The following is a 22624-nucleotide window of genomic DNA, read 5'->3' as shown; positions in this document are numbered from 1 at the left end:
GGTAAGCACTAACAACTCAAAGTGGGATGGTAATTGTAGCAAATAAGAAAAGTCTACAAAAGATATCCCCTGTATATAGAGATGTTTAAAGTATAAAAATAGTATTCAATACCATTGCAGTGCACTATACCACAATAATGTTATTACACTGTAGGAGAGTGGTATTGTCTATGCAAGTGCTACAGTAACTATCAAATCGTGGTATACATTAGGTTATGCCAACGTACATAACTGAACTATCAAAAATGGTGCTTCCTACTGTAACCATAAGAAATTATAATGTGTAAAAATCTACGCAATCGTCAGAGTCACAGCTATACAGTGAGTCTGGTCCGTCCTGCAGTTTGTGGAAGGTAGCACGTGGGGAAAAGTCCCTAATCCCTGATTTTGGTCCAAAGAAATCACGGCACTCAAACTTCCTCTCTACATTCAAAAAGCTCATGTTGAGTTAAAGTGTAAACACTTAGTTGACCAAGAGCATGGTTTCAAAGTATAACATGCACTTCTTACATACTCTTGAGATTGTTGAAAATACAATTCACCCGGGGTCACAAACATGAGAAAATAAAGAGAGCAACTACCGACCAAACTTCTAGAAAAGTAGAAGATGCGGTATCTCGTCTTCGAATACTATCACTGAGCATTTCAAAAGGTATACGCTGCTTACAGCGATAAAACAAGACATCGAGCAGTATTTCAGCTCTCGTGTAATATTATTGGTGTTGTTTATTTGTTTATTTCGCCATAGAAACAATACAAAAAAAAACAGTCGCAAACAAAGACAAACTCCATGTGAGCGAGCTGAAATAGTAAAGGCAATGAGTAACGAGAGAACATTATAATATGATCAACTTACCGGAATCGACAATGGTAGGTGGACGCAGTAGACAATTCTGTGCTAGAGATAATGAACTGTACACGCGATCTTGTGTACCAAGAAAGCATGCAACAACCACACTGTAAATACTAACAATATTACTCCGCTTGGGGGGACTAACTTTAACTACGAGAAGATATCTCTGCTGCATTCACGGAGAGCGCCGTTACAGGGAGAATAATCTAGAGTTTCACAACACCTTCTGTCTCAAATACGAGAGCGAGCTCCTTCTAATGTTAATACAATTTAATGCGCTATAAAAGAAAACGGAATCGCGGATTTGGATGTTGTTATTTTCTGATGTTCCGAGTCCGTGACGTCATATCCACCTGCTGGGTAAACAATATTCATTGCAGATCTTCACAGAATTTGAACAGAACTGAAGTCACATTCGTTGCCAGTTACACAGAAACCAAATCCAACAATGCAATTTTGCTGGGAGATTATGGATTATCTTTAGCAGAAAGGGTCGACACCAGCGGATTGTCATAAAGTAAAAATGTCTAGTTGTAAACTATCTCATTACAATTGAGGCAGAAAAAGCTTTCTTTTCTTTTTTCTGCGCTTTGTCCAATGAAAGGAGGGAGATCGAGGGGTGAAAGTTCGAAAGAGGGACAAACTTTAATGAATGCAAGCAAACGTTCAAGTGTCCTATGTCTCGGCCTCAACTTTGTTGGAAACTATTTTGTAGTGGCAGACGTCTTCCCCTATATTATAAAGTGCATTATTAGTTACTTCCTCTAAATAACTGGTATAAGCCTATGAAAACGGACTTTTCCCTGTTCCAGCCCTCTTTACTGTCACTGAAGGTGTTCAGACATTATGGCAGTAATTAAAAGTCTGTCATTTGCCCTCTACAGAAAATAATTATCACAGGTCGGTCCAATAGTCCAGTTAACACTCGTTGAAAAGCAACATTAATTTAACCTCAAGAGAAAATATTTGAAGTCTCTGTGTCCTTGATCAAGGTCTGAAAAGCACCGTTCATTTCATTACAAATGACAGTAAATTTATCATGGCTGCATCTAAAATGCATAGCATGGCTGATGGGTTTTCTTGGAAAGTCTGTTTCTTTGGTATAGAGCGCCACCCTCTGACAGCAGTTGAAGCCAGTACCATCTCATTGCTCCTATGATAAAACAATAAACACAGACTATTAATGAAAGTGATAATTACTTTAATAATCAAATGTGTAAATTGTAACAGTCACACAATTACGCCATTATATATAAATTATGAAACATTTAGACATGCCTTCAACCTGTACAGCTCTCTGCAGCTGAAAATGAAAAGGCATACATTAAGCCTAAAATCAAATGATAGTTGAATAATCCTGAAAAACACAAAGCCATAGAGTAAAGAGTACTGATGACATATTAGAGGCTCATTGTTAGCACGGTTTAAGATATCCAGTGATGGTGGATGGTGGGGGCCACTGTTCCATATTCTCCTCGTAAAGAAGTTGAGGAGAAACAAGCAGCCCCAAGGCGTGGGAGAGAGACATCAATCACGGTATGGCCCTTTGCTTGACCAGACCACTGTGTTGTGTTTAATGGTCCTCTGCTCTGCTCTCACACAGCCACAGAAACATGCACGTGTGGGATTTGTGTTTAGTCCAGGTGAAGTCCAAACCACTCAGTCAAGGTGTTAAATTAGATAGAAAATGTTGTCAATTCAATAAAACGTGCAGCCGATCTAGACAATGCAGAAAACATACAACAAAAGACAATATTAGTTGTAACAAATGTACAGTACTTTACACCCAAAACACAAACAAAAGGAATACAGAGAAGACTATCTATGGATACCCCTAAACACCGGGGAATAGGAAATTATCTACATTAACTATTCCAACATAGGACATTAAAAATAAAATTACATAAATATTTTGCACTGGAAATAAACATGTATTGTTCCTGAAAACAAAAACCTGCCTGATTAATCAGACAATGTTTGTAATGAAATTAATCAAGTTTTTAAATTGATTATAAGATGCACTCTCCTGGAACAGGAATTATGTATATATATATTTATTTTGCATAGTTTCCCACACTTTGAGCATGTCCACAGTTTGATGTACATTATAGGACTGTAATGCATACATTTATAGTAACAATAGCACCCCTCTCTCTTTGCAACATCAAAGCAGTAATCACACAATGCACACAAAACATATCTTTCTCTAGGCAAACTACTAATTGGTGAAAATTAATTCAAAATGTTTATCCATAATAAAGACAATACAACACACAATTACAAAGTCAGCCAGCCAATAGTCGGCTAAACGTATCTGTATATTGGGCATATTTAGCTCAACGGTGTCTAACACACAAGTGTCTTGTCTGAATTGTTTTGACATATTGTTGGTTTGATGTTACCAATGTGCTGTGGATTAGGCCTCGACTTGATAGAGTGCTGCTTCAAAACAAATGAATTGAGGATTACTATCAGTTATGTAACACCCTCTCCAAATGCACTCATGCACACAACAAAGTAATTAGCTTTCTGTTAATTAGGTAATTAAGCAAATGAAAAGAATCTACTCTCGATTTCCAAAGGGTTGGCTTTCATATGTTCCCCCCTGCTGCTGAGGGCATTAAGAGCAACAGAGGAACACTAGATGACTACCATTCTACATGGAATGAAAGGAAGCCACTTCTGGACATGAGCACAGATAATGACTTCTGAGGACATTTCACCCATCTGTGTCTACTCTATTTGTCAGCAAGGGACACAAAGCCTGGAAATAGACATGCATCTACATTTCACAACAAGCATCCTATGGGGATAATATTAATGTTTTTCTCGTTCTTTACTGCTAAGGTTGATCAAACAATTGATTGATGTGGGTAGACAAAGGAAAATGACATTATTTTGCAAAAAGTAAGCTCTGTTGTTGTAGTGTGCATTTCTGTTTATCTCAGAAGTGATAATACCGTGTGGATTATCAGTAGAACTAATAGTGATTTACAGCAAAAATGCCAGAAAAGAGTCATGACAAAAAGTTACCAGTAGGTGGAGATAATGGGACCAAGACCAAAGCATCAGAATTAGGGTTTCAAAGATACCAGTCAAAGTTACAAGAACATTCTGTAATTTTGATCATTAACAGGTCATTTATGGAAATCTATGGTAACTTTGGTAATTTGATACTTGAATAACCTGAAAAATATAGTATTCGTTTTTTACATCTGTGTCCATATTGTCCATGAGTTTCTTCTAGTACAATGGTCCCCAAACGTTTTATAGTTCCGTACCCCTTCAAACATTCAACCTCTAGCTGCGTACCCCCCTCTAGCACCAAGGTCAGCTCACTTTCAAATGTTGTTTTTTGCCATCATTGTAAGCCTGCCACACACACACACTGTACGATACATTTATTAAACATGAGAATGAGTGTGAGTTGTCGTCACAACCAGGCTCATGGGAAGTGACAAAGAGCTCTTATAGGACCAGGGCACAAATCATTTTGCTCTTTATTTAGCCATCTTACATATAAAACTTTATTTGTTCATCGAAAACTGTGAATAACGCACCACAGGTTAATGAGCAGGGTGTGCTTGAAAGGATGCACATAACTCTGCAATGTTGGGTTATATTGGAGAGAGTCTGTCTTAAATAATTTTCCACACAGTCTGTGCCTGCATTTAGTTTTCATGCTTGTGAGGGCCGAGAATCCACTCTCACATAGGTACGTGGTTACAAAGGGCATCAGTGTCTTAACAGTGCGATTTGCCAAGGCAGGATACTGAGCCTGAGCGCAGCCCAATCCAGAAATCTGGCAGTGGCTTCTGATGAAATTCAATTTTCACATTACCACTTGTTGCAATTTCGATGAGGCTCTCTTGTTCAAATATCGGTAAGTGGACTGGAGGCAGAGCATGAAAGGGATAACGAATCCAGTTGTTTGTGTCACCCATTATGGGAAAGTACATGCGTAATTGCGCACCCAACTCACTCAGGTGCTTCCCTATATCACATTTGACATTGTCCGTAAGCTTGAGTTTATTTGCACACAAAAAAATCATACAATGACTGAAAGACCTGTGTGTTGTCCTTGATAATGCAGATATAGAAGCGCTCCAACTACTTAATCATAGCCTCAATTTTGTCCCGCACAATGAATATAGTTGTGGAGAGTCCCTGTAATCTTAGATTCAGATCATTCAGGTGAGAAAAAACATCAGCCAGGTAGGCCAGTCGTGTGAGAAACTCGTCATCATGCAAGCGGTCAGACAAGTGAAAATTATGGTCAGTAAAAAAAACGTTAAGCTCGTCTCTCAATTTTAAAAAATGTGGCAATACTTTGCCTCTTGATAACCAGCGCACTTCTGTATGTTGTAAAAGCATTACATGGTCGCTGCCCATATCATTGCATAGTGCAGAAAATACAGGAGAGTTCAGGGGCCTTGCTTTAACAAAGTTAACCATTTTCACTGTAGAGTCCAAAACGTCTTTCAAGCTGTCCGGCATTCCTTTGGCAGCACGTTACCACTCCACTATGTCTCCCTGTCATTGCTTTTGCGCCATGTCACAAAGCTGCACAGTTCTTCAAAAATATCCTCTCATGTTGTCCTGGTTTCCAATGGTTTGCAGAAGAGGATGTCTTCCTTAATTGACCCCCCATAATCGTAACGGAAATATACTAGGAGCTGTGCCAGGCCCGCCTCTTCTGTTGACTCATCAAGCTGTAAAGCATAGAATTCACTGGCTTGTATACAAGCATTAATTGTTTCAAAACATTTCCTGCCATGTCACTGATGCGTTGTGAAACAGTGTTGTTTGATGAAGGCATTGTCTGTATAGTTTTTTGGGCCTTTTCCCCCAGCATTGTCCAGGCCATATCCTCGGCAGCAATGACGAATTAAGTCCTCCACAATAATATGGGGCTTGCCTGCCCTAGCCACTCAGTATCTCACCATATAAGACGCTTCTCGGCCCTTCTTATTAATGTTACCGGTTGCTATTATACATGTCTTACTACTCAAAAGTCATCCTAATTCTCAGTCAAAAAACTCCTGTGGCTTATTTTTCAAAATGACATGTTTAGTCTCTAAATGTCTGCACAAGAGTGAAGGTTTCATCGACTTGTGAGATAGTACTTTTGCACATATAACACACTGTGGCTGAGGAAAGGCACTACTCCCAATATAAGTTAACCCCAAATCAATGCAGTTCTCATCATATTTGCGCCTCTTTCGATGGTCCAACGTCCATGCTCTTCTAATACTATCACTGAGCATTTCAAAATGCAAGACATCGAGCAGTATTTCAGCTCTCATGTAATATTATTGGTGTTGTTTATTTGTTTATTTCGCCATAGAAACAATACAAAAAAAACTATCGCAAACAAAGACAAACTCCATGTGAGCGAGCTGAAATAGTAGAGGCAATGAGTAACGAGAGAACATTATAATATGATCAACTTACCGGAATCGACAATGGTAGGTGGACTCAGTAGACAATTCTGTGATAGAGTTAATGAACTGTACACGCGATCTTGTGTACCAAGAAAGCATGCAACAACCACACTGTAAATACTAACAATATTACTCCGCTTCGGGGGACTAACTTTAACCACTACAAGAAGATGTCTCTGCTGCATTCACGGAGCGCCGTTACAGGGAGAATAATCTAGAGTTTCACAACACCTTCTGTCTCAAATACGAGAGCGAGCTCCTTCTACTGTTAATACAATTTAATGCGCTATAAAAGAAAACGGAATCTCGGATTTGGATGTTGTTATTTTCTGATGTTCCGAGTCCGTGACGTCATATCCACCTGCTGGATGAACAATATTCATTGCAGATCTTCACAGAATTTGAACAGAACTGAAGTCACATTCGTTGCCAGTTACACAGAAACCAAATCCAACAATGCAATTTTGCTGGGAGATTATGGATTATCTTTAGCAGAAAGGGTCGACACCAGCGGATTGTCATAAAGTAAAAATGTCTAGTTGTAAACTATCTCATTACAATTGAGGCAGAAAAAGCTTTCTTTTCTTTTTTCTGCGCTTTGTCCAATGAAAGGAGGGAGATCGAGGGGTGAAAGTTCGAAAGAGGGACAAACTTTAATGAATGCAAGCAAACGTTCAAGTGTCCTATGTCTCGGCCTCAACTTTGTTGGAAACTATTTTGTAGTGGCAGACGTCTTCCCCTATATTATAAAGTGCATTATTAGTTACTTCCTCTAAATAACTGGTATAAGCCTATGAAAACGGACTTTTCCCTGTTCCAGCCCCCTTTACTGTCACTGAAGGTGTTCAGACATTATGGCAGTAATTAAAAGTCTGTCATTTGCCCCCTACAGAAAATAATTTTCACAGGTCGGTCCAATAGTCCAGTTAACACTCATTGAAAAGCAACATTAATTTAACCTCAAGAGAAAATATTTGAAGTCTCTGTCCTTGGTCAAGGTCTGAAAAGCACTGTTCATTTCATTACAAATTACAGTAAATTTATCATGGCTGCATCTAGAAGGCACCGCATGGCTGATGGGTTTTGGAAAGTCTGTTTCTTTGGTATAGAGCACCACCCTCTGACAGCAGTTGAAGCCAGTACCATCTCATTGTTCCTATGATAAAACAGTAAACACTTTGATTAATGAAAGTGATAATTACTTTAATAATCAAATGTGTAAATTGTAACAGTCACACAATTACTCCATCATATATAAATTATGAAACATTTGGACATGCCTTCAACCTGTACAGCTCTCTGCAGCTGAAAATGAAAAGGCCTACATTAAGCCTAAAGTCAAATGTTAGTTGAAGAATCCTTAAAAAAACACAACGCCATATAGTAAAGAGAACTGATTACATATTAGGGGCTTATTGTTAGCAAGGTTGAAGACATCTGGTGATGGTGGGGGCCACTGTTCCATATTCTCCTCGTAAAGAAGTTGAGGAGAAACAAGCAGCCCCAAGGCGTGGGAGACAGACATCAATCACGGTATGGCCCTTAGCTTGACCAGACCACGGTGTTGTGTTTAATGGTCCTCTGCTCTGTTCTCACACAGCCACAGAAACAACAACATTCAATAAAACGTGCAGCCGATCCATTCAATGCAGAAAACAAACAAGACAATATTAGTTGTAACAAATGTACAGTACTTTACACCCAAAACGCAAACATAAGGAATAAAGAGAAGCATATCTATGGATACTATCACGGCTAGCTGAAGGACTGGACCAAGGTGCAGCATGGTAAGCGTACATTTTCACTTTATTAAAAATGACGCCGACAAAACAAAGACCAAAACCCAAACTGTGAAGCTTTGGGCTATGTGCCCTGAACAAAGTCAAAGTTTACTTCCCACAAAACAGGTGGGGGAAAAAGGCTACCTAAGTATGGTTCTCAATCAGAGACAATGATAGACAGCTGCCTCTGATTGAGAACCATACCAGGCCAAACACATAGAAATAGAAAATCATAGAACATAGACTGCCCACCCAAATCACACCCTGACAAAACCAAAATAGAGAAATAAAACGCTCTACGGTCAGGGCGTGACAGATACCCCTAAACACCGGGGAATAGGAAATGCTCTACATTAACTATTCCAACATAGGACATTAAAAATAAAATTACATCACTTGAAGTAAATATTTTGCACTGGAAATAAACATGTATTGTTCCTGAAAACAAAACCTGCCTGATTAATCAGTCAATGTTTGTAATGAAATTAATCAAGTTTTTAAATTGATTATAAGATGCACTCTCCTGGAACAGGAATTATGTATATATATAGTTATTTTGCATAGTTTCCCACACTTTGAGCATGTCCACAGTTTGATGTACATTATAGGACTGTAATGCATACATTTATAGTAACAATAGCACCCCTCTCTCTTTGCAACATCAAAGCAGTAATCACACAATGCACACAAAACATATCTTTCTCTAGGCAAACTACTAATTGGTGAAAATTAATTCAAAATGTTTATCCATAATAAAGACAATACAACACACAATTACAAAGTCAGCCAGCCAATAGTCGGCTAAACGTATCTGTATATTGGGCATATTTAGCTCAACGGTGTCTAACACACAAGTGTCTTGTCTGAATTGTTTTGACATATTGTTGGTTTGATGTTACCAATGTGCTGTGGATTAGGCCTTGACTTGATAGAGTGCTGCTTCAAAACAAATGAATTGAGGATTACTATCAGTTATGTAACACCCTCTCCAAATGCACTCATGCACACAACAAAGTAATTAGCTTTCTGTTAATTAGGTAATTAAGCAAATGAAAAGAATCTACTCTCGATTTCCAAAGGGTTGGCTTTCATATGTTCCCCCCTGCTGCTGAGGGCATTAAGAGCAACAGAGGAACACTAGATGACTACCATTCTACATGGAATGAAAGGAAGCCACTTCTGGACATGAGCACAGATAATGACTTCTGAGGACATTTCACCCATCTGTGTCTACTCTATTTGTCAGCAAGGGACACAAAGCATGGAAATAGACATGCATCTACATTTCACAACAAGCATCCTATGGGGATAATATTAATGTTTTTCTCGTTCCTTACTGCTAAGGTTGATCAAACAATTGATTGATGTGGGTAGACAAAGGAAAATGACATTATTTTGCAAAAAGTAAGCTCTGTTGTTGTAGTGTGCATTTCTGTTTATCTCAGAAGTGATAATACCGTGTGGATTATCAGTAGAACTAATAGTGATTTACAGCAAAAAATGCCAGAAAAGAGTCATGACAAAAAGTTACCAGTAGGTGGAGATAATGGGACCAAGACCAAAGCATCAGAATTAGGGTTTCAAAGATACCAGTCAAAGTTACAAGAACATTCTGTAATTTTGATCATTAACAGGTCATTTATGGAAATCTATGGTAACTTTGGTAATTTGATACTTGAATAACCTGAAAAATATAGTATTCGTTTTTTACATCTGTGTCCATATTGTCCATGAGTTTCTTCTAGTACAATGGTTCCCAAACGTTTTATAGTTCCGTACCCCTTCAAACATTCAACCTCTAGCTGCGTACCCCCCTCTAGCACCAAGGTCAGCTCACTTTCAAATGTTGTTTTTTGCCATCATTGTAAGCCTGCCACACACACACTGTACAATTCATTTATTAAACATGAGAATGAGTGTGAGTTGTCGTCACAACCTGGCTCGTGGGAAGTGACAAAGAGCTCTTATAGGACCAGGGCACAAATCATTTTGCTCTTTATTTAGCCATCTTACATATAAAACTTTATTTGTTCATCGAAAACTGTGAATAACTCACCACGGGTTAATGAGCAGGGTGTGCTTGAAAGGATGCACATAACTCGGCAATGTTGGGTTGTATCGTCGAAGGAATGAGTGATACACTAAGGCCTGTACTCTGGAGCGCGATCGAGTTGGAGGTGGAGGGTCCATCATGGTCTGGAGCGGTGTGTCACAGCATCATCGGACTGAGCTTGTTGTCATTGCAGGCAATCTCAACGCTGTACGTTACAGGGAAGACATCCTGCTCCCTCATGTGGTACCCTTCCTGCAGGCTCATCCTGAAATGACCCTCCAGCATGAGAATGCCACCGGCCATACTGCACGTTCTGTGTGTGATTTCCTGCAAGACAGGAATCTCAGTGTTGTGCCATGGTCAGCAAAGAGCCCGGATCTCAATCCCATTGAGCACGTCTGGGACATGTTGGATCGGAGGGTGAGGGCCAGGGCCATTCCTCCTTGGATTGTCCAGGAACTTGCAGGTGCCTTGGTGGAAGAGTGGGGTAACATCTCACAGCAAGAACTGGCAAAACTAGTGCAGTCCATGAGGAGACACTTGGCCCCAGTGATGTACTGGGCCGTACGCACTAGACTCTGTAGCGCCTTGCTGTCGGAGGCTGAGCAGTTTCCATACCAGGCGGTGATGCTCTCGATGGTGCAGGTGTCGAACTTTGAGGATCTGAGTCCATGCAAAATCTTTCCAGTCTCCTGAGAGGGAATGGGCGTTATCGTGTACATTTTTATTATTTTTAATCTCATTTTCCATCTATGGACTGAGCATACTCTCCTGGAACCCGCCTCACCCAATGTGGTATGGATCTGCTATTTTTACACTTTCGAACCGGAACCCCCTTCAGAAGCTAGCCAGGTAACTAGCTAGTAGTCACTAGTACTAGCGGTCATCACCGTTAACTCGGACTGCCAGCCTCAGCCCGGGCAACTCCTGCCAGCCTGCACAGCGCGATATCTACCCAGAGCACATCTCCGGATTCCTACCGCAAGCTCTGAACATTTACTCCGGAGTGGCTACTCCTGTCTAACGTCTCTGTCCTGAAGCAAGCACCAGTTAGCCTCTAGGCACATCTCTCGGCTAGCCGAATGAGATCCATCAAGCAATCCCTGGGCTTCAATTACCTCTTTTGCAAATTGGCCTGGACCCTTTGCTGCGGATACAGAGCCCTGCCAATCCATCATGACTGGTCTGCCGACGTAACTGTCCGAGGGGGTTTCAACAGGCTCTCCTGTGTTGTGACGTCCCTCGAAGGCCCTTCTGCTAGCCCGCTAGCTGTCTGAATCGCCGTGCCTCCAGCGCGCCTAGCTACTCACTAGACCCTATGATCACTCAGCTACACATGCCTCTCCCTAATGTCAATATGCCTTGTCTATTGCTGTTTTGGTTAGTAATTTCTGTTTTATTTCACTGTAGAGCCTCCAGCCCTGTTCAACATGCCTTAGCTAACCATTATGTTCCACCCCCCACACATGCGGTGACCGCACCTGGCTTAAATGGTGCCTCTAGAGACAAAACCTCTCTCATCATCACTCAATGCCTAGCCTAACCTCCACTGTACCCACAACCTACCATAATACCCTTGTCTGTACATTATCTCCTGAATCTATTCTACCACGCCCTGAAATCTGCTCCTTTTATTCTCTGTTCCCAACTCATTAGACGACCAGTTCTTATAGCCTTTAGCCGTACACTTATCCTACTCCTCCTCCTCTGTTCCCCTGATGATGTAGAGGTTAACCCAGGCCCTGCAGCCCCCCCATCACTCCCATTCCCTAGGCGCTCTCATTTGTTGACTTCTGTAACCGTAAAATCATTTGTTTCATGTATGTTAACATTAGAAGCCTCCTCCCTAAGTTTGTTTTATTCACTGCATTAGCACACTAAGCCAACCCGGATGTCCTAGCCGTGTCTGAATCCTGGCTTAGGAAGGCCACCAAAAATCCTGAAATTTCCATCCCTAACTATAACATTTTCCAACAAGATAGAACTGCCAAAGGGGGCGGAGTTGCAATCTACTGCAGAAGTAGCCTGCAGAGTTCTGTCTTACTATCCTGGTCTGTGCCCAAACAATTCGAGCTTCTACTTTTAAAAATCCACCTTTCCAGAAACAAGTCTCTCACCGTTTACCGCTTGTTATAGACCCCCCTCTGCCTCCAGTTGTGCCCTGGACACCATAAGTGAATTGATCGCCCCCCACCTATCTTCAGAGTTTGTACTGTTAGGTGACCTAAACTAGGACATGCTTAACACCCCGGCCATCCTACAATCTAAGATAGATGCCCTCAATCTCACACAAATCATCAAGGAACCTACCAGGTACAACCCTAAATCCGTAACCATGGGCACCCTCTTAGATATCATCCTGACCAACCTGCCCTCTAAATAAACCTCTGCTGTCTTCAACCAGGATCTCAGCAATCACTGCCTGCATGCGTACTGGGTCCACGGTCAAACGACCACCTCTCATCACCGTCAAACGCTCCCTAAAACACTTCAGCGAGCAGGCTTTTCTAATTGATCTGGCCCGGGTATTCTGGAAGGATATTGACCTCATCCCGTCAGTAAAGGATGCCTGGTTGCTCTTCAAAAGTGCTTCCCTAAATAAGCATGCCCCATTCAAAAAATTTAGAACTAAGAACAGATATAGCCCTTGGTTCACCCCAGACTTGACCAGCACAAAAACACCCTGTGGCTTACTGCATTAGCATTGAATAGCCACAACAATATGCACATTTTCAGGGAAGTCAGGAACAAATATACTCAGTCAGATAGGAAAGCTAAGGCTAGCAAACAGAAATGTGCTTCCTGTAGCACTAATTCCAAAAAGTTTTGGGACACTGTAAAATCCATGGAGAATAAGAGCATCTCCTCCCAGCTGCCCACTGCACCGATAATAGGAAACAGAGTCACCACCGATAAATCTACGATAATCGATCATTTTAATTAGCATTTTTCCACGGCTGGCCAAGCGTTCCACCTGGCTACCCCTACCCCGGCCAACATCTCAGCACCCCCTGCAGCAACTTTCCCCCACCCAACGCCGTTTCTCCTTCACCCAAATCCAGACAGCTGATGTTCTGAAAGAACTGTAAAATCTGGATCCCTACAAATAAGCTGGGCTAGACAATCTGGACCCTCTCTTTCTAAAATGATCGGCCGAAATTGTTGCAACCCCTATTACTAGCCTATTCAACCTCTCTTTTGTATCGTCTGAGATCCCAAAAGATTGGAAAGCTGCCGCGGTCATCCCCCTCTTCAAAGGGGGAGACACTCTAGACCCAAACTGTTACAGACCTATATCCATCCTGCCCTGCCTTTCTAAAGTCTTTGAAAGCCAAGTGAACAAACAGATCACCAACCATCTTGAATCGCACCGTGCCTTCTCCTCTATGCAATCCGGTTTCCTAGCTGGTCACGGGTGCACCTCAGCCACGCTCAAGGCCCTAAATGATATCATAACCACCATCGATAAAAGACAGTACTGTGCAGCCGTCTTCATCGACCTGGCCAAGGATTTCAACTCTGTCAATCAACGCATTCTTATCGGCAGACTCAATAGCCTTGGCTTCTCAAATGACTGCCTCGTCTGGTTCACCAACTACTTCTCAGATAGAGTTCAGTGTGTCAAATCGGAGTGCCTGTTTTCCGGACCTCTGGCAGTCTTTATGGGGGTGCCACAGGGTTCAATTCTCGGGACGACTCTTTTCTCTGAATATCTCAATGATGTTGCTCTTGCTGCTGGTGATTCTCTGATCCACCTCTACGCAGACGACACCATTCTGTATACATCAACGCCATACAACACTCCTTCCGTGGCCTCCAACTGCTTTTAAATGCTAGTAAAACTAAGTGCATTCTCTTCAACCGATTGCTGCCCACACCCTACGCCAGACTTGCATCACTACTCTGGACGGTTCTGACCTACAATATGTGGACAACTACAAATACCTAGGTGTCTGGTTAGACTGTAAACTCTCCTTCCAGACTCACATTAAGTATCTACAATCTAAAATTAAATCTAGAATTGGCTACCTATTTCGCAACAAAGCATCCTTCACTCATGCTGCCAACATACCCTCGTACAACTGACTATCCTACCGATCCTTGACTTTGGCGATGTCATTTACAAAATAGCCCCCAACACTCTACTCAGCAAACTGGATGTAGTCTATCACAGTGCCATCCGTTTCATCACCAAAGCCCCATATACTACCCACCACTGCGACCTGTCTCGTTGGCTGGCCCTCACTACATATCCGTATCCATATCCAAACCCACTGGCTCCAGGTCATCTATAAGTATTTTCTAGGTAAACCCCCGCCTTATCTCAGCTCACTGGTCACCATAGCAAAACCCACCCGTAGCACGCGCTCCAGCAGGTACAGTTGAAGTCGGAAGTTTACATACACCTTAGCCAAATGCATTTAAAATCGTTTTTTCACATTTCCTGGCATTTAATCCAAATAAAAAAATCCCTGTCTTAGATCAATTAGGATCACCACTTTATTTTAAGAATGTGAAATGTCAGAATAATAGTAGAGAGTGATTTCTTTCAGCTTGTATTTATTTCATTGCATTCCCAGTGGGTCAGAACTTTACATACACTCAATTAGTATATGGTAGCATTGCCTTTAAATTGTTTAACTTGGATCAAACATTTCCGGAAGCCCGCAAGCTTCCCACAATAAGTTGGGTGAATTTTGGCCCATTCCTCCTGACAGAGCTGGTATAACCGAGTCAGGTTTCTAGGCCTCCTTGCTAACACACGCTTTTTCAGTTCTGCCCACACATTTCCTATAGGCTTGAGGTCAGGGCTTTGTGATCGCCACTCCAATACCTTGACTTTGATGTCCTTACGCCATTTTGCCACAACTATGGAAGTATGCTTGGGGTCATTGTCCATTAGGAAGACCCATTTGCGACCAAGCTTTAACTTCCTGACTAATGTCTTGAGATGTTGCTTCAATATATCCACATCATTTTCCTCCCTCATGATGCCATCTATGTTGTGAAGTGCACCAGTCTCATCTGTAGAAAAGCACCCCCACAACATGATGCTGCCAGCCCCGTGCTTCACGGTTGGGATTCTGTTCTTTGGCTTGCAAGCCTCACCCTTTTCCCTAATGATGGTCATTATGGCCAAACAGTTCTATTTTTGTTTCATCAGACCAGAGGACATTTCTCCTAAATGTACATTCTTTGCCCCATGTGCAGTTGCAAACCGTAGTCTGGCTTTTTTTATGGCAGTTTTGGAGCAGTGGCTTCTTCCTTGCTGAGCAGCCTGTTGCTATGCTCACGGCCTGGGCACGTCCTGCTGTTGTGTTGAGGTCCTTGCCTTCAGGGTCGGGGGGCATGGGGTGGGTAGAAGGGGCATAGGTCTGATATGGGGGGGCCTGTATAGAGTGTGGCAAGAGTTTGGTTTGGATGGTCTTAGCTGGTTGGGGTGTGGCTGGTGATACTGTGGTCTGGCTGTAGGTCCTCTTGGCGTGGGTTCTCTCAGTGCAGGTCCTTCAGGAGGGGGTCTTGCAAGTCTGGGAGGGTGTCTGCTGGTCTGGGTGGGGTGTCCTTTGCTCTGTTGCTCCTGTGTGTGGTGCTGGGGCTATGGTTGATTAAAAAGTGTATCCTTGAATGTATTTGTGCATCAGGGACTAATGTCCTGAACGTCCTCTTTCAAAAGCATGATGTTCCCTGTGAGCTGAAAGATGAAAACGGTCATATCCAATGTACACCCTTGACTTTATATGCTAAGATAATATTTTTTCTTGGATAAAATATGGGCAAAACACACCAGGGGCATGCAGGTGGAGACAGCCAGGCAGAGGGGTGAAACCAACTAAATGCGTGTGAAAATCACATTGGATCCTAGCTCAATAGCTAGCAAGATTTTACGCGTTACTGCTACTAAAAATGAATGAACCCCTATCAGTTATGTTTAGTATTTACCTAGCCAATACCACCAGTAGAAAGCAAAGTTTGTTAGCAACTTGGGGAAGTAAATGCACTGTTGGGCATTGGAATAGATTAGCAGACAGGGTAAAGCCTCAACCCTTTTGTACATCTTTTCATTCAAATAACCTTGGAAAAGAACGGCATATGGGAAAAAAATATATGCTTTGTGTGACTACAACGTCAAGAGTCAAAACCATAAAAAATATAGACATGTTCTAATTTAACAAATCAAAGCATTCCCCGCCCGCCCGGCTTCGGCTGGATAATTATCATTCAATACAATGCATTTTAAAGTCAATCGTATGCACGCCTGGCCGTGGTGAGTTCAGCCCACAACAAATATGTAATCCTACCACCACTATTGCACAAATGTAACTGCTACATACAAAAATATCAGGTCGTCAGAAAATTACAAAAACAAAAAGACCATACTTACATTTATAAAACACTGCTTTAAAAGTTACGTGCGTGCGGGAGGAGTTTAATAGACTTTACCGAAGATATTCGCTTCACTCGCTAGAGATGCATTTCCAATCCAGACTTGAAAAACGTCAGCTCGATCTCAAATACTAAAGCTGACCCCATCAATCTCTTCCTCTGTAAAGGAAAAAATAGAAACAAAAGACAAAAAAACTATATATTATAAATGGTACATGTTTCGGCTACCTCAGTCAGTCACTTCAAATTCTAGCATTAGTGCCAGAGGGTCGGTAGGTAGTGTAACACTAATTTGGTTCATTTGTTACAAAGCTGGGTGGATGGTCATTTATAGTCTCAAAGCTATACATAGTAATCAGTATTTTATACATTTGTTAATTTTACTGATAATCAAATGAAACAAGATTCTATCCACATCCTCTGTCCCGTTGTCACAACATGTTTTATGTTTCAACCAAAAACTCTTGTCTCAGGCAGTGAAAACTTGTAAATTATCATAATTTGCAAACAGGATTCTGATTTGTGCCACTTAAGTCATGAAAGTTATGTAACACTGTTTACAAGAAACCTTCCATTGAAACCACAATCTAAATGAAATAAGTGATTTATATTTTCAACCAAGGAAGTGGACCTACCATAGAGGCCTTCTATCTCCATGCATTAAGTGACAGACAGGCAGGGCAGTCACAGGAGGGATGTTGTTGTATACACTCAAACTCTACTCTGAGAAAATCAATGCATAATTAACTACTACTTACTTGCTCGAAGAGATAAAATGAAGTTCCTCACATGAACTCAGCTAAACTGTTTGTACTGCCTAGATCTTTTTCAGATTGGATTCACACTCCCTTGAAATGACCTAAAAGAGAACAAGCGGCTTCTGGAAATCAAGCGCATTCGCAAACACAGATGTTTACCAAAGCCTGTATCAAAGTAAGACGTTCCTTGGGCACATAGGAGCTGCATTGATACTAGACATGGCACACTGTTAGCCATATCTATACATGACACATTCAAGGATGTGATAAGGAATTCAACATAGAAAATCAGGCAAAATAGTGGGTAGGTCAATATCTATGGTTCATGATTAGAGGATGATGTAGATCCCGCATTATGAACTTGAACCATGAAAAAACCTTCTCTCTACATTTTGACTGCAATTATGCAAATGTTATGGTAAACAAGGCTATCTGCTGAACTTCGATTAAAATGTACAGTACCTTGGACAGCTGACTTTTCCAATAAAGGAGTCCAGAAGTCACATGATGTTAAGGTTGCCTTTACACACAAATTGGTCTTTTGACCTAGTTTGGCTGACAGGCCTCAACCACAAAGGATTTTTAAGAGAACCAATCATAAACGAATCATCATCACAATTTCTGTGCAAATACTGCATTTACAACGATCTCCTGTCCAGACGAGTGTGTCACAGCTCTCCTTGTGCTGTCAGTCACATGTGCCGTGTCAGCCAGGCTACTTTTGACCAAAGATGATCTATTATACTGACAAGATAGTCCAGTGACCTTTCTAACAATGGAAATACATGTCCTCAAAGATGGAAGGCATGTGGGAGGAGGCGAGAACAGGTGGAACCATTCTAGCCATTGAGAGGGCAGATATGAGTGTGAACAATAGGCACAACTCTGATATAAAGTCATTATTTTCAAAGTTGTGGAAATGCCACGTGTGTCCACTTATATCAGTGCATTCATAACCTAACCATTACGAAACTTTTATTCAAATAAGCCTCACGTAGCAAATTAGCTATTACATTTTTTGTTGACCAAATTCGACACTCTCTCATGGACCTCCATACAAAAATTCCTCACTTCGTGGTCTAATTTTCGTGGACAGATTTTGGACGGAATAAACCCTCTCGCTTCACCTCTTCCTCTCGGTTTTTACCCATCACATCAGATCTTTCCACAGATACAAGTATGCTATGTAGAACAAACATGCATCTCTAATATGTTGAATTAGAAATCATGTCGGCTCTAGATGAGGTATTTCTGTCTGCAACGTTGGAGCAGTGAGTCAGGCTTTCCCCAAGAATGTACAAAGAAAAAATAAGAAAAAACATTAAATAATTGATCTATAGTCTCTCTATGTTCCATAATTTTCCTACAATTCGCTGAATGTACAGTGCATTCGGAAAGTATTCAGACCCCTTTTTCCACATTTTGTTACGCTACAGCCTTATTCTAAAATGTATTAAATAAAAACATTCATCAATCTATACACTATACCCCATAATGACAAAGCAAAAACAGGTTTCTAGAAATTCTTGCAAATGTATAAAAACAAAAAAAAATGAAATACCTTATTTACCTAAATATTCAGACTCAAAATTAATCTCAGGTGCATCCTGTTTCCATTGTTAATCCTTGAGATGTTTCTACAACTTGATTGGAGTCCACCTGTGGTAAATTCAATTGACTGGACATGATTTGGAAAGGCACACACCTGTCAATATAACGGGGAAGGGTGGCAAAACATTTCTGCAGCATTGAAGGTCCCCAAGAACACAGTGGCCTCCATTACTCTTAAATGGAAGAAGTTTGGAACCACCAAGACTCTTCCTAGTGCTAGCCTGCCCAGCCAAACTTAGCAATTGGGGGAGAAGGGCCTTAGTCAGGGAGGTGACCAAGAAAGAACCTGATGGTCACTCTGACAGAGCTCCAGAGTTCCTCTGTGGAGATGGGAGAACCTTCCAGAAGTACAACATCTCTGCAGCACTCCACCAATCAGGCCTTAATGGTAGAGTAGCAAGGCGGAAGCCATTGGATGGTTAGCTAGCTTATATTATAGGGCAAGAGCAATGCATTATTGTTCCAAAATAGTTTAGTTACACGTTCATACTGGTCAAGGTAGCATAACATTAAAGTTAGCTAGCTAGTTGGGTGTAGGTGTAACTTATGTGGAAGACCCTCTTTTCTTATAGTTAGCTAGCAAGTTATGCAAGGCAGACACAGCAATTCTGTTGGTTGCCTTTCGGTGCATGTCTCACTCCTTTCATATCACAATGAATTGTGTTGCTGCTAGTTACATTTAAGTTGGTCGTTCGTGTATTTATGTTAATTGTCAAGCTAAAATGTCCACGGAGAGTGCAGGGGAAATGTTTGTTTGTGTTTTGTTATGTTTTTCCTTTCATCTTAGTCAATGTGAATATCATTTCGAGATGGATTTGTGAGGTTGTTCTGTCTTCACCTGCAGATTTGTACCCGCAGGAACCGCCATCTTTTTGTTTTGTGTGCAAAATCTAACTATTTTAGTGAAACCGCTCGGTGTAGCGCCTTTAATGGTTTGCCTCTTTTGTGTTCGCCCCCACTCAATTATGTATATAAACCCTGGATTGCTGATGCCATGTATTGGACAATGAGAGGCTTTGAAACCACCGATTAGCCATATTGGCACGCCCCAGAAGGAGCAGTCCAATTCATTCCTATGGTGAATTCTACTACAGTGTTTCAATTTAATTGATTTAAAGGACAAAACAGGTATTTAAGTATTTTTTTGTTGTAGTGAGGACAGTAAGATTATAACTTTTTTTTAAAGATACTTAAGATTTTTTTTATGATTAGCTCACATAATATAATTTAAAAGTATGCATTAAGGTGTCTGTAATAGAATAAACAAATGTTGACATAAATGCAGTTCTATAGCTTCAAAATATTTTTTACAAATGGTGGAGGGAGGCCAAGATGGAGGAATAATGTCTTCAAAACAGTAATCTAGTGCAGGAATGTAGGCTGCTGTATCGCATTGGTGAAAATCAAGACTATTCTCAGGGCAGGTCTGCCGGTTTTGTGTCGCAGAAGTTACGTTTTGGAACAGGTTTGGAGAATTTACACAGCATGTTAGGAGAATTAATGTGGCAGGTTAGGATAATTACCGTGGCAGGTTAGGAGAATTAGGTTAAGGTAAGGAAAAGGGTTAGGGTGAGCTAAAGTGCAAAATTGTCCAAGGCGCGACTTTAACAAATCTAGCTGTTAAGATGGAGGTGAAGAAGATGGCTGACGTTTTACATGCCTGTAACCAATTGTGCTATTTTGTTCTTTGTGCTATTTTGTGCTATTTTGTACATAATGTTGCTGCTACTGTCTCTTATGACCGGAAATAACTTCTGGACATCAGAACTGGGATTACTCACCACGAACTGGAAGAAGCTTTTTCCTTTAACGGGTCCGATGAGAGAGATATACTGCTCTCCCGGGAACAGGCCCAGATCCCCATCATTTGCGTGAAGAAAAGATGGAGGAAAAGAGGTTGCAGATCGGGCTGTCTTTTGAGAATCCGTAGGTGAGCGAGTAAACTCCCACTGCCATCAATTCTACTTGCTAACACGCAATAATTGGAGAATAAAATTGATGACCTACGATTACGATTATCTTACCAACGGTACATTAACAACTGTAATACCGTATGTTTCACCGAGTCGTGGCTGAACGCTGACACAGATAATATAGAGCTGGAGGGATTTTCAATGCACCGGCAGAACAGTCGCTCAGTCTTTGTTCTTTATCGACCCAGACGTTCGTTCTAAATGTTCCATTGCCATACTGGCTTGCTTGCTTGCTAGCCAACTACAATTAACTTACAGTCACGTCAAAAAGCACAGCCAGAATAACATCAAAGTAGCCGCATTTGCATTTGTTAATGAAGCACGATTTCACCTGGCATAGAAAATATGCTAAATATGTTAGGTCACTATTATTCAGAGGAGCTAGCCAACAACACAACTAACACAATCACTTCAACATGAAGCTGGAAACACTGCAAACTAGCTGCACTTAATTTCATTTTACCTCTTTTAAAATGTAAATTTCTATGTATATATCCATAAAAATGATGCCAGCTGATTCCTGATTTCGACTGGCTGAGAAACGCTGCCTGCATCTCGTTCCAACTCCCGGCACATTCATTGCTATGGGACAGCTGGAGATTGAATTTCAATATAGAAACAATTTTATAATGTCAGAGACAGACAGCAAGCAGATCTCCGCTGTTGAAAACTAAATGTTAGTCTAAAAGAAATGTGAGATAATGATTAGATGCTTTTTATAGTGGAGATCAAATGTATAAATTGCTTGGCTGGGCTGAAGAGACAATGGATTGCGCAGTCAGATGGAACAGAGTAAATAGGAATTTTAAAATCATAGATTTAGCCGGTGGTAACTTGTGGAATAGACAGCGGCTGGAATGTGGTTTTAACCAATCAGCATTCAGGATTAAACCCACCTGTTGTATAAAAAAATATTAAAAAATGCTACAAAAATGTGGAACTTCTAGGCTTGAACGGTACACACATGTTGAAAACCAGCTAGCTAACAGTGTACATGGCTAACAGGACAGGAACTAGCACAGCTAACGTTAACAAGTTAGCATGAAAACTTGGCTAAAACAACCATAATACACTTCACATTATGACAAACTACATGTCGTACATTATTCGTGACAGTTTGGTCGTAATTATATAAAAAGAAAGTGACATTAACTGGGAAAAGGAGCGGGAGAAACATTTTCAACCTACCATTAATTCCATCAGCATGAAACAGTCGGGGAAAATGGTGGGCACAAATAATACAGCAGCTAGGGTGCAATACCGTCTTCCAAACACACGATTTCTGTCAAGTACCTCTGAATGAAAGCTTTCAATATGAATAATTGAAACTATAAGACATATTCAAACATGAACTCAGTAACATGAATTCAAAGCTTATGAAACTAATTTTGGCGAACTTAAAACAGGATATATTTTCTTACTCTGTTACACGTGCAAGGTGGGAGGCCATATAAAACTCCATGGAGTCTTCAGGAGGACCATTTAATTCCCTCAACCCTTTTGACAACCATCTACATATGAAATGCTCTGGAGAGCCCTGACTTTGGCAACCTAATTCTCTTTCGACCTAGTCGGGCACAATTGCAACACTTCACACGTTTATCATATCAAAATGATCTTATTTTCCACAACTTCCACATATCGACAGATACTTGGCACATGTCCAAAAACCAATCCAGTGAATACAATGCATCGGTGCATGGCACAAACGGTCTGTCATGGTGATTCACATTACCCAAATGCACCTGGTAGAGAGGGACTCCGTAC

General features: G+C 41.1%; 1 protein-coding gene and 1 long non-coding RNA gene across 13 annotated transcripts in view; both read right to left on the bottom strand.

Moving 5' to 3' along the window:
• Positions 1-1407, bottom strand: part of LOC110527876 (forkhead box protein P1-B) — a 205459-nt gene extending 204052 nt beyond the window's left edge. For all 12 annotated transcript variants that reach the window (XM_036983357.2, XM_090240940.1, XM_036983359.2 and 9 more), the window contains exon 1: positions 857-1407. The gene's annotated coding sequence lies outside the window, so the exon portion shown is untranslated. The remainder of the gene's footprint in view (positions 1-856) is intronic.
• Positions 1408-2037: 630 nt separating this feature from the next.
• On the bottom strand, positions 2038-6651 carry LOC110527875 (uncharacterized). The gene is made up of 2 exons (XR_002474170.3): positions 6308-6651; positions 2038-2572 (listed from the first exon to the last, which is right to left on the bottom strand). It is a non-coding gene; the product is annotated as an uncharacterized LOC110527875 (long non-coding RNA).
• Between the last annotated feature and the right edge of the window lie 15973 nt (positions 6652-22624).

The sequence above is a fragment of the Oncorhynchus mykiss genome, chromosome 7 (genome assembly GCF_057628025.1).
Source record: "Oncorhynchus mykiss isolate SJ-2025 chromosome 7, ASM5762802v1, whole genome shotgun sequence".
Lineage (NCBI taxonomy): Eukaryota > Metazoa > Chordata > Actinopteri > Salmoniformes > Salmonidae > Oncorhynchus > Oncorhynchus mykiss.
This window is presented reverse-complemented; position numbering and strand designations above follow the sequence as displayed.